A 15,064-nucleotide genomic window follows, 5' to 3' on the forward strand; every position below is an offset into this window, starting at 1 on the left:
ATTCTTAATTATCTACTAATTACATCTCTCCTAAAATACGTATCTACAGTGTAGCAGATATGGTATTGGGGGACAAAGGGGAGTAATATATATACAACAAATATATTTACACACCACGCGACACACATATCATATATATATATATATATATCCATTGGCATATTTACATTAGGACAAGGGGGCCATACCGGAATGGCTCCACCGGTCCACTCCCACTTCTTATTTATTATTCTGTATTTACTTTTTTAATTTGTATGTATTAAATTAAAAATATAAAAAATACCGAAAATTGAAGTTAGTTTTCTTTTCATTTTAAATCAAAATTATTATTATTTTGTTTGTATTAGTTTTTTCTTAAAAGTGTTTTATTAAAATATTATTCAAATAAAATATTTAATTTAAATAAAAACTAAATAAATCTTTAGATGTTGGATTGACACAATCTTAATGATTTTTTTTTTTATAGTGAAAAATTTTTTTAATGAAAAAAATATATTATAAGCTATAAAAATATATATATATAATATGTAGTCGCTAGTGCTTTATTTGTATTATTGAACAATATTTGTAAAAAATTTTAACAACGATATATTGTGTATATTATTACAATATATTAATAAAAGATTAGTTGGAACCAACACATATATAAATTACTATATTATTTTAAAATATTTGAAGATTAGACTTCTTTTGACCAAGTTTTAGATCCGCCTGTGTATATATATAAATATTGAGATATTTTAAATATTTAATTTTACATTTAGAAGATTTATATTTAGATTTGGTCTTATTTATAGATTAAATTACTTAAATTTGAATCTATCGAGTCTATTTTGTATTGTTTATATATAGGCTCTTTATTTTATTTTAATGATCAATAAAACAATCTTATTGTTTTCCCCCAAAACTTCTAACATGGTACCCGAGCCTATTTTTCTCATGCTGTAGATATAGCCTATTTTTCTCATGCAAGTGTGGTCTTGCGTGCAATCTGAAATTTGTCTGCGATCTGCATATGAAATCTATCTGCGATCTGTCTACTATCTACCGTATGTCCACTGCCTGTCTATTGTCTGCGTTCGATCTGCCATCTATCGTTGCCTGTCTGTTGCCTGCATTCGATCTGTCATCTGTCGTTGTTTGTCTGTTGCCTGCGTTCGATCTGTCATCTGTCGTTGCTTGTCTGTTGCATGCGTGCGATTTGCCATCTTTCGTTGCTTGTTTGTTGCTGGAAATCTGTCTACGATCTGTCATCTGTCCGCTGCTTGTCTGTTGCCTGCTGCGATCTGATCTGTCCGATGTTTGCGATTTGTCTGCTTTCGGCTCCGGTGGTCATATGGTTTTCGACTTCGGTGGAGAGTCATCTCATTTTCGGCTCCGGTGGAGCGTCATCTCGTTTTTTGACTCCGGTAGAGTTATCTCGTTTTCGGCTCCAGTGGAGTCATGTCATTTTAGGCTCCGGTGGAGTCATGTGGTTTCGGCTCCGGTGGAGTCATCTCGTTTTCGGCTCCGGTGGAGTCATGTTGTTTTCGGCTTTAGTGGAGTCATGTCGTTTTCGCTTCCGTTAGAGTCATCTCGTTTTCGACCATCTCGTTTTTCAGCTCCGGTGGAGTCATCTCGTTTTTAGTTTTCGGCTCAGGTGGAGAGTCATTTTGTTTTTTTAGCTCCGATGGAGTCATCTCGTTTTCGGTTTTCGGCTCAAGTGGAGAGTTATCTCGTTTTCGGTTCCAGTGGAGAGTCATCTCATTTTCGGCTCCGGTAGAGTAATCTCCTTTTCGACTCCGGTTAAGTCATTTCATTTTTTGCTCTGGGGTGGAAAGTCATCTCGTTTCCGGCTCTACTGGAGAGTCAACCATTATTTTTATTTGTGTTTTTTTTTCGTCTATATTCAACTTTCTTATGAAATTCAAGTTGGTTTCTGTTATACCACGAGTTTGAGGGAGATGTTGAGATATTTTAGATATTCAGTTTTAGATTTAAAAGATTTATATTTAGATTTGGTTTTATCCGTAAATTAGATTATTTATATTTGAGTGTATCGAGTCTATTTTTTGATGCAATCAATATTTATATAAGTTATTATTTATATAGCAAATTTTAAATGTATACCTTTTTATATAACGTGGTGCAATCAATATTTATATTTTGAGATCACAATGATGAACTCATGAATCGAATGAAATGCAATAGCTTATAAATCACACAACAAGATATGAATGTGATATATGTTCAACTAGAAATACAACAATCTTTATCAATTCATTTCGATAGCTATAAAATTAAATTTGCTTTTCTAACAAATGATTTGGAAATTTGCAATCAATATTCTTGTAGTATATTAATTTGTATGATAGATACGTAGGGAAATATATAGATATATACATACTTATTCCTGGTTGTCATCATATATTTTATTAGGGTGTGTTTGGTATAAGTAATTGACAGCGGAGAAATGTTTGTTTAAGTTAGATAAATAAAACTTAGATAAATAATTTTTTTTATTTTTTTATTTTTATTTTTGTCCCACATCAAGAGAAATAGTATTGCATTGCAGTATTTATTTACTTTTTTTTTTTTATCTTTTTTATACTATTTAATTTTTATAATTATTTATTTCAATTTTATAAAAATCATATTTAATTTATAATTCAATTATTTAATTTTTACTATATTTAAAAAAATTATACTAAAATATAATTTTACAAAACATCGTATATAAGTTATAATTTTTTTAGAAAAAGTCACTAAAAATATTTTTTTTTACAAATTCTCACTTGTTAAAACTTTCTTTTGTCCGATTGATCATTTATTCATGTTGATCCATTCAGATAGATAGCTGCATTTTTTACAAATTCTCTATTTTTTTTAAATTAAAAAATTATTTTTATTTTTTATTTTTTATTTATTTATTTTTTTTGTCCTATCAAATTTTATTATCTACTTTCATTTATCTGCTATTTTTACCAAACGACTACAATCTTGTTGCAATCTCTTGTGGTGACAGATGGTTTTGCAGTGTTTTTTCTTAAAAAAGTTTATATTTGATTTCATATTTTATAGAATTAAATTTATATTAAATATAATATTTATTACAATCTTGTTGCGAACTCTTGTTGTGACCGATAGTTTTGAAGTTTTACAAAAAAAAATTTTATATTTAATTTGATATTTTATAAAATTACATATATATTTAATATAATTTTTTTTTAAAAAAAAGTAATATTGATATATTTTTCATAGTGTATGTGTATATAACTAGAATTTATTATAGAAATATTTATGGTCTTTTAGAATTTGACTTTGTCCTTGTGATTTATAAATGGAATAAATGTTTTAGCATAATATTTTAAAAAAAAAATAGTATGTCTTTATTAACAACTGAAATAATTCTATAGTGAAACAATAAAACCTAATTAATGTAAATATTTTTATTTAATTGAAAAAATTATGTTGGATTTGAATTATTTGCGAATACTACAAATATTTTCAGTTAATCTAAAATTTTGATTCGAATACAGTTCACAGTTTCAAGTATTTGTTCGTTTCGATTTGTATACCAAATACCTGCATATTTGCAAAATATACGAATTGTGTCCACCCTGTTGATAAGTAAAAAAATAGTAGCAAATTAGTTGTTATTTGTTAGCTGAGGCTAATAAAATCGTGAGTGAATAAAATTATTTATTATATATAAGTTTAACTAACAATTAAAAAAAATTGACATAATTATAACGGACGGAGGAGTAATATTTTTAAAAATTATACAAGTTGATTTTAATCGATAAATAAGATGAATTTTTTTTTAACTATTAATACAAAAAATTAAAATATAAATAATCACATTTATAAATACTTATAATAAATAATATAAGTATATATAATACAAAAAAATTAAATTATAAATAATCACATTTATAAATACTTATAATAAATAATATAAATATATATAAAAATGTAAAATAGAAAAATAGAAAAATAAAGTAGTATATATAAACATAAATTTGAAAAAATTATAAATATAAAACAAATTTTAAATTTAAAATTATTAGAAATTTTGAGTTAGATAATTAATTTTGGTAAAAAAAAATTTAAAAAAAAATGTGTGCTATATTATGAAGATAAATAATTAAGAAAAGTGATATATATATATCTATAAAATATATTTTGCAAATTATTTTTTTTTAGTTTTTTTGTTCATCCACTTATTAAAACCGTGTTATTTTTATTTTTTAACGGAAGAATTGAAATCTTAGATCAAAACACTATGTATGGATGGTATGAACTGCCCAAACAAGAATTCTTGAATTTATTAAGTAAATAAAAAGTATATCGATGAAACAATCTAAGTGAAATAAAATATAGTATAGGTAAAGTGATATGTCTTATAAGTATATAAACTAACATTGAGAGCATTTGAATATATCTTTTAGGTACATCAAATTTATACCAAAAAGATTAAAAATATATATATAAATAGGAATCAATATGAAACTGAACAATTAAAACAGGGAGTGAAAATCAATTTTTTAATAATAGGGTCTGAATTGAAACTTAATATGTTGACATGGATGATAGACCAACTCACCCTTTTTTTTTCTGACACACATTGGAAAACTACACTAGCCAATAGATTACGTTTAGAGATTTGAGGATTTATATATATATATATTTTTCATTTATATAATTTTCTAATGATTAGGTATTACTAATTTGTATATATTAGTGTAACTAAAATTTCGAATGAAAATCTGTGTGTTTTCATTACATGACATATGTGAATTTTATATTTGTAATATGTGCTGTATATTTATTATATAAAATATGATATTATTATTTTCATAAAATTATTAAATAATTATGAAAATATAATAATTTTATTTTAGTGACACACAATTAGAAAGTCAATGATCATCTAATTACTTTTAGGCTTTTGTAGAGTTTATATTTTATGTTATATAAAATATTGAGAATATATATTTTTAAAAATATTTGTTGTGCTTTTATTATATAATATATGTGATTTTTTATTTATAATGTGTGCTATTAATATATTATATTAAATATGATATTATTATTTTAATAAAATTATGAAATAATTATAAAAGTATAGTAATCTTCTTTTAATCTATGTGATTTTAAACTTGTGTGCGTTTTTTTATTATGTTATATGAATTTTGATATCTTCTTGATGTTGATTAAAATTCAAGAGCATCATGAATGTTTTTAATTCGTTAGATCAATTTTATTAACAATTCAATGATTGAGTTTGATTGAGAGTATTTTGATAATTCAAAAATTAATTAAGATATCTAATTAAAAAATTAATTAGAAAAAATTATCATAACTAGCTCCGATAATTTCGGAATTAAGTTTTTCTTAAACAAAATAAAAACATTTGCAAATTATTACTTTTAAAATCGTATAAATTCAAATTATAAAAATGTATACAGTATCACAAAATGATGTCTTTATAATATTATTATAATATTTTTCATGAAATACTTTTCTTATATAATTTAATTAAATAATGTCCAAGTAAATGCATTATGATACATTCTATCAACTCGCCGATTATGATATAACAATTATTTAAATAAATTAAAAATCATATATATATATATATTCACCCTTTAACCCTTCTCACCCCATCTTATTTACCAAGCCCTAAATTCACCATGCAGATACCCCATCACTCGTCGTGCTACCTCCGTCTACAACACAGTCTGCCGCCGCCGACCTCTTCAGCCACGCCCGCCGCCGCCGCCGATCTCTACAGCCATGCCCACCACCACCATCGATTCCTTCTCTATCTGCACATCCGCACTTGATGGAAGTCGGCGACGACGCGCAATTCCTCTTCTATTTAGAAGTTCACATTTGACGAATCTTCCAATGACAGATTCAACTAAGCGAGATCACAAGGCTTTTATTAAATCCAAAACGAAGATAATGAAGCACATTCAAGTACCATTGTGCCAAAAGATAACAGATTTCAACAATGATAGCTCTTTCGGCCAAACGGACAGATTTTATGGTTTTGTTTTCAATACTGCGTAATGTTTTATGGTGATCATACGCATATTTGCATTCTTGATTAGTCTTCTTTTAGAAAAAAAAAAATCTCAACACAGTTATTCCTAAAAATCTTTTTGTTGGCCTCCGGACACGTACGATATATATTCATGACACATATGTTGTTTAACTCATGATAGAGTGATGATACTAAACCTTATTGTCCAGACTTTTATTTCATGTTATAGTTCGTATTTATGATTTAAATATTGCATAATTATGATATATTGATCGGATTTAAATGATTGACTATGGAGTATATTTTTCACCATTATGTTTATAAATAGATATATAACTTCAGTAGACATGATATATATATTAAATATAAATGATGTAAGTTGCATATAGGGATGTTGCACGTTTAGTTATGATATATTTCATTTTATGATTTCTATTTATAATTTATATATTGCATAGTTATGATATATTATTCAAATTTAAATGATGGCTTATGTTATATATATTTTTCACCATTATATTTATATGTATAATTGAGTAGTAACATCCTCTGAACATGTTCGTTTATTATTGGGGTAAACTTTACTATTATTTTTGTACCATTTTTTATTGTGGCAATAATAAATGTATTGTATATTTGATGATCACTTTTTGCTTTTTGCATTTGTTTTTGCACTGGAAATTTGTCTATGCGCATATCTACAATATGACTTGTACGCATCATTGGAGCTTGAAAAAGATGCATTTCTCCAATAGTTGTCACCTGAAGAGTCAAATGATATATATTGTTATAAAATATGCTGTTTATTTTAATGTAATATTGTTTACGAAATTTAGTATTATGATGTCGCTTCTGCGCGAATATTGAGTAACTAAATTACTTGTTTTCCCTTTTAGTATATGATTGGATAAATATTTTATATGTTTTTAGGCATTTAAATAATGAAAAATAATAAATATGATTTAATTTGAAAATTGTTTCAATTCTTCGTACTTGTAGGAGTTTGATCCTAAATTTAAGGACAAATTATTTTAATTCAACACTTTAAAATTTGGATAAAGTATATTCTTTATCTTATTGATTTCAAATATAATTTCATAGAGCAATCGATTAAATTATATTAGAAAATTAAAAATTTTAAGTGAGTACTTACATAAATTCTACAAAAATATAATAAATTTAAAATCGTCTCAAAAAAATAATGTAAACAGTTTTTTTAATTTTATTTTAAACTACATATCATTCGCACAAATATTGGATTCGGAAATTAAGATAAATTTAGTGTATCTAATTGAACTAATGGAAGTATGCAAGTCTTCTATTGTTTCAGTCATTGATTAAATAATTCTTGTGTGCAACTATTGATACGTTGATCGACTAATACGACTACGATGCATATATATTTAGAATATGATGTTTAGAAGATAGGTATATGATGTAATAAAAATTCGTCAATACGTTACTTTCGCGATCGATAAAAAAATTTACCCCATTCTGTAATTTCTAAAACGTTATCTTCGTCCACAACACACTGGAACTGACCGAAATGCACATCATTTTGCTTCATCTTGTTCTAAGCTCCGACTTCTTCACAATTTATTTTCTTGGATGGATGTCAGTGAAAGAAGATGTAGTTATCTTTTTTTTAATGTGAACCGACTAAAATTATGAATACTACCGACATCTATCTGTATTTATATTTCCTTAATTTATACTAAAACAAAGCATTGACTTATTAAATATTAAAATCAAATTACATATCTACCCTTAACTGCAATCTCATCCATTGATTAAAATTTTAATCGGATGACTGATATTTTTTCAGGATGATCCTGAATATTGTATTTAAAACCATACTCGAGTTGATGTTATGTTATTTGTTTAGTTTTATTATGTGCTATTTGTCTTTTTATATTAAATATAATAATATTAATCTAATAAATTTATTAAATAATTATAATATTATAATTTTTTTTTTTCCCACGTTAAAAAACTGTAGTGCAGCCAAAAAATTACTTTTAGGATTTTTAGTATTTATATTTTTTTATATGCGTATATATTTTTTAATATATTTATTGTGATTTTTGGTTTTTATCTTTGTGATTTTCTAACAATTAGATGTTGATGTCTTGTTTATATTACTGTAATTGAACATTAAAATGAAAAATTGCAATAAATATCTTTTACCTATAGCTAATTATCATTCTTGTTATTTAATTGTTATCCTGACAAAATATATTTTATAAGTGTTATTTTTTCGTGATTTTCGTTCTCTAGTCATGCGTCAAGTTCACGATGAACACAATCTCACGCGCGCGGAGTAGGATTGTACTACGGAAGACAAAAATCGCGAAAAAATGACACATGTCAGCTTGACAATTAAAATATAAAAGTGATAACTCATTTCTGGCCCTAAAACGCAATAAAAAAATAAAAACATAAATCCATTTTTACGCTCAGAATTTGAGAGTATTCGCATGACTAATCTGAAACGACCAAATAAACCAATCAATGATATTTTTTTTACTATCCAAGGTTATTTAAAACTCCATTTTCAGACTTAAAATTACACAAAATTTGCACGTTTCACCCTAAACGACCAAATGTACCAACCTGCGATATTGTTTAATCCATTTGAGCTCGTTGAAGGTCCTAAAAACCCTAAACGCAAAAAATAAAATAAAATAGAAACTCAGTTTTAGAATTTGAATTGAGCGAAAGTTGCACGGTTTATACGAAATAACCAGATGAAATATAAACTCATTTTTAGACTCGCAATTAGATAAAATTTGCATGGTTCATGCGAAACGACCAAACAAATCAACCATCAATATTCCTTAAAAATCCTGAATATTATAAAGGTATAAATTGATTTTTAGACAAGAAAATGAACAAAATTCGTATGATTCATCTAAAACGGGCATACGAACCAACCAATGAAATTTTTTACGAGTTCGGGGTTGTTTAGAGTCCAAAAAATCAAAACACTAAAAAAATTAGAAATTAATTTTTAAACTCAGAATTGGATAAATATCAATTTTGTCTTTTGATTGCCACTTTGAAAAAATATATCTCACATGTATCACTTTTTCACGATTTTTGTCTTCTATCTGCACGTCTAGTTCATGATGGTGTTCGTGCGAGTGAGATTGTGCTACAAAAAACAAAAATCGCTAAAAAGTGACTATATAGGATATATTTTGCTCGAATGACAATTAAAAAGCAAAAATAATAACTATAGGTACAAAATATTTATTGTAATTTTCTCAACATTAAAATGAAAACCTATGTGTGTGCTTTTATTACGTTTTAAATGTGATTAATTTAGGTATAATGTGTGCTATTTATTCATTTATATGAAATATGAAATTATTATTTTAATAAAACTATTAAATATAATTGGAAATAATATTATTTGCTATTATCATGTTATATATGTGATATTTGTCTATAAAATATTTGCTATTTAAAATAATGCTACGATCTTCATTTAATAAAATTATTTAAGAATGTTACTATATTACATGAAAATATAATTATTATTGTAATATATCATGTTCTTCAATTATTAACTGATCTTCCTATATGATTGCACTTGCTTTTATCATTTATAGTTGCTCTTGATTCATGTGCTCTTTCTCCATGGATGAAAATTAAATATGATTTGAAAAAAGAATTTGAAAGAATAGAAAAGAATTCGTTGGGATGAGATGAACAAGATGAGATTGTTGGGATGAGATGAACAAGGTGAGTTTATGTATTGATTAAAATTACCGTTCTACCCCTTCGGTTAATAATCACCGTTGAATTAAATTTTATTCGAAGAAATTAAAGCTAAGTGCGATGTGATTAGCCCTGATCAATATGGTAACTACTCCTTGTATAAGGTTAGATTTTACTAAAAATATATCTAGAAGGAATTGCCCAAGTTAGATCGCCCTACTAGGGATGTCAACGGGGCGGTCTCGGGATGGGTTCTGCAGGCCCCGAGACCCGCCCCGCTAGAAAATATTAGGCTTCGAGACCCGCTCTGCGCCGCTTCTACCCAGCCCTAGGACCTGCTTCGCCCCGAATCCTCCGGGTTCAGGGCCAACTCGGTAAACCCGTTTTTTTAAAAAATATATAATAAAAAAAATTTATTAACAATCGAATACTAAAACAAATAGCATTAAAAACATATAAAAAAATCTAAAAACAATCAAATATTGATCCATAAAAATAAGAAAAATAAATAAATAATATATTTTTATTATATAAATATACATATATTAGGTGTAATAATTTTAAAAAATTATTTGGAGCAGACGACTAATTGAATTTTATATTTAAAATTATTTAAGTAAATAAATAATATATTTTTATTATATAAATGTACATATATATTAGTTATAATAATTTTTAAAAAAATCCGAATTCGGGTCTGAGTCCAAGTTGGGACGGATTTTTAGTAAAACCCGTAACCCACCCCGAACCCGGCCGGATTTAAAATTTAAAAATTCACAACCCGCCCCGAAACATATTATTTAGACCCGAACCCGCCCCATTAAAAATGAATCCGGGGCGGGTCCGGGGCTAACCCGCCCCATTTGACATCCTAGGCCTAGGCAAGAATATATACTAATATATGGATATTATATTCAAATTTGTGGGTGTATTTTTTTTATAAAAATCTTTTAAATTCTACTATTAAAATTATGTATTTTTTTAAAAAAAATTGTTCTAACAAAAATATTTATAAAATATTATTTTTAATTTCAAATTCAAACTATTTTTTTTAAAATCAAATCAAAGACATTGATTATTTAAAAGAAAATTGTCCTCGCAAAATCTTATAAAATATTATTTTAATACGAAATTCAAAATGAATTACCCCAAAATATTTTTTATTTAAAATTTTAAAGATTACACATAATCTTTTGTTTGTTACTTGTTTCATATGTTCTAATAGAGTACAAATTTGATTCAAATATATTTCGACAAATAATACAAAAATTAAACAAACATAATACACGCACGTTAGATAATAATTTAAGATGTGTTCGTTTTGTGGTTTTAGATTAATATATTTTTTAATGTTAAATATGAAAACTTGTGTTAATAATATTTTATTTTAAAATATTAATTTTTTTTGAGTTGATAAGATATATATGTTATATTTTTTTTGTATAACTATATCTATATTTTTTAATAATTTTCATTGGGAATTGTGTCCTAAGTAGTACTCTTTCCGTTCTTAAGTAGTACTCTTTCCGTTCTAATTTAATCTGACATATATTGTTTTTAGTTTGTCTCATTATATTTGACATGTTTATTTAGTAAAATATACATATTTAAATATATTTAATAAATATAAATCAATTTAATTAACTTTATCACATATATCATCATATACATGACCGACTCAAAGTCCATTTAATTTATGTATTTTCATTAATAAACAAATATTTTATTTACATTTAAAAAAAATTATTTTATGTTAATCATAAATAAAGATATATATTATTTATTTGTGTATTATATAAGATTTTATCTTATAACATATTACCTATATTCCAAAAAAGGAACATGATATAAGAAAGTGAGACGAACTAAAACTACAAGAAAATGTGGGACAGAAAGAGTAATTTTAATTTTTAAATTAATAACAACGATACTTACATAAAATAATAATAATAAAAAATTAATACTCTCTCCGTCCACTCATAAAGTATACAATTATTTTTGGCGCGGTGTTTAAAAAATAATAATATTTTAATTATAGTAGGTAGTTAAAAGTAGTGTAATGACATTTTTGCCCTGGTGTAATGATTAAAAAAATAATTAATGATACATATTCTTAACAATTTAAAATTTTTGGTGAGATGATAACTTCGATCATCAAACATATTATCAAAACATATGCAAATATCGTCCCGAACTTATGACCGTGAGGTCATGGGTTCAAACCTCCGATGCCTCAAGTCATCTGCCACACATGGTTCGCCTAGTGTATCTTTTTCGTCGGGCCTAATTTGCAGGGTATTAGGTTCGGCCGGAGGTTTATCCAGTGCGCACTTTCAATACCACCTTCAACAACGACAGCGGATTATATATCATTAAAAAAAATAATAATAAAATAAATAAATAAATAAATAAAATCCCCTTCAATATTGAATATTATTTCAACATTTATGTAGACACAACCTAAAGATTCGTATCTCTACTTTGAAAGTGGGTCATTATTGCTGAATAAATCTTACAATTTGCACGTTCACATCCAACAAGTAGCCATACAGTAACAGACAAGAAACAATTGTCTTAACTTACCATTTTCGCCCTAAATAATATAAAACACAAAAATCAGTCTCGTTGACGTACGCGCTTACATCATTAATTATTGCCAACAATGTTTTGTTCCCCTAACATATTTTCTTCAACATCTTTTATAAATATTATGCAAATATAATACTCCTCCGTCCCACATTGAAAATCAGTGTTATTATAGACACAGGAATTTATGATAAATATAATTAGTAGATAATTAAAAATATATTAGTAAAAATAATTATTATATAATATAAATAATTATAAATAAATATTAAAATAATTAATTAATTTAATTATAATTAAAAAAATTAAATTATGAAATTTAAAATTAAATTAAAGTGTGTAATCATTTTTTTTTAAAAAAAAAGTGACATAAAATATGAGATAGACAGAAGCAGCAATGTGAAAATGTTAGAAGGGAGTACTAAGTATCCATATTGAGATATAGTAGGAATAAAGTAAAAATGACTAAAATAACCTTATTAGTATGTGTGGTATAAAGGTAATGACATTTGTATAATATATTATAAGTTGTAAGGGTATTTGTAATATTAGGTAGAAAGTACAGTTACTAAAAAAAAAAGGAAATGAGTACTTTGTTATGTGACGAACTAAAATAGAAAAATGGATACTTTGTTACGAGACAGAGGAAGTATAATATAAATATATATACTTTAATTCAATTGCAAAAATTCGATAATTTAAAATAAAATACTATTATCTTTTTATATTATCAATATAATTTTTTTAATATTAAAAATATATTTATTTAAAATATTAAATAAACAAATCTGTGTGTCTAATCACTACCGAACTGACCAATTCCATCTTGACACGTCACCTACTAATCTATCGTCGATACCATGCCTATCAAAACAAAATTTTGAAAGCACATGTCTATGTAATAATGATATTTATTTTTATTATTTCTATTTGTATTGATTACTCCCTCCGTCCATCCACGTAGTACGAATGTATTACTGTAAATACGGGAATTTAAATAAAGTATAATTAGTAAGTAATTAAAAAATATATTAGTAAAAATAATAATAATTTAATAAAAATAATTCTATATTAAGATTAAGATAAGTAAATAGTTTAATTAAAATTAAAAAAATTATAAAATTTAAAATGCGATTACAGTGCATAATTATATTTTCAAAAATAGAAAGGACAAGTTACGTGGGACGGACGAAAATAGAAAATAAGAACAAATTATGTGGGACGGAGGGAGTATTATTTTTTGAACTCTTTGAAAAAGTTATTGTATTTGTGGAGGTGTATATATATAGTTTAATTTTTTGTTATAATTTTATGTGTTTGATGAAAACACCATACTTTATTTGTTGTAAAGAATCGACTCATTTTTTTTATTTGTCTAATATAAAAAATAAACCTATTTTTTTAAATGAGAAATTATATTATATTATTTTTTTATTAATTTTAATTATTTTTTTAATATTTATTATGAAAGATAAAAAATATATATATACCAAAATATATTTTATTTAAGAGTGTTTATTTATTTTTTTTTAGAGATTTTGCCAAACTTTAACGTGGAGTTACTGTACGTAGTAAAGAATGCGCCAAACCTCCCCTAACTTGACCTAAGCTGCACTGCAGCTTTAAAACTGTTTATTTTTTATTTTATTTTTTTTAAAATTTAAATTTAAAGTTAAAAAAAATATTGTATTGTCGTGTAAATACCAAGCAAATAAATTATTTATAATAATAATAATAATAATAATAATAATTTAATAAAATATCTACAATATATATCTCATAGTGTAAAGAATAAATTTTTTTATAATATAAAAAAAAATATATCTATATATACGAAGATATAATATAAATTCAAACTCAAATCATACAATTATTAATTTTAAAAATCTAAATTTAATACATATTTATATTATTATATTTATTATTTATCAAATCAATACATATCAAAACTCATAAAACTCATATTCAAACCTATAGACAAAAAAACACACAAATTCAAACTTATTTTAAAATTCAAATAAAATCCAAATTCAAACTCAATTTTTATCAAACCTCACTAAAGAAACACACCTTAAATAAGGTTATTTCACCTAAATAATTCATTTCAATATACTCCATCCGTCTCATAATAATATATCTGTTTGCTTTTTACACGAAATTTTAAAATTTTTAATATTACATTGGGATGTAATAGGAATAAAGTAAAAATAACTAAAATAACCTTATTAGTATTGTGTAATATAAAGGTAATGATATTTGTATAATATATTATAAGTTGTAAGGATATTTGTAATATTAGATACATATACAGTACAATTACTAAAAAAAATATTCTGTTATGGGATGGACTAAAATAAAAAAATATATAATTTGTTATTGGATAGAGGGAGTATTGTTTATTGTTCCCATCTAATTATAATTTTAACTTCACTTTCACTTTTATTTATCAAAATATTATCACACACTATACATAAATCCAAAAATATTACTTTTTGGAAATATAATTATGCACTTTAATCACATTTTAAATTTTAAATTTTATAATTTTTATAATTTTAATTAAACAATTTGCTTATTTCAATCTTAATTTATAATTATTTTTACTAAATAATAATTATTTTTATTAATATACTTTTTAATTACCTATTAATTATACTTTACATAAATTGTCATATCTACATTAATAAGCCAAAAATATTTGGGATGAAGAGAGTATTAATTTTT

This window comes from Andrographis paniculata, unplaced genomic scaffold (assembly GCF_009805555.1).
Source record: "Andrographis paniculata isolate CXL003 unplaced genomic scaffold, ASM980555v1 Contig46END, whole genome shotgun sequence".
NCBI classification, from domain to species: Eukaryota; Viridiplantae; Streptophyta; class Magnoliopsida; order Lamiales; family Acanthaceae; genus Andrographis; species Andrographis paniculata.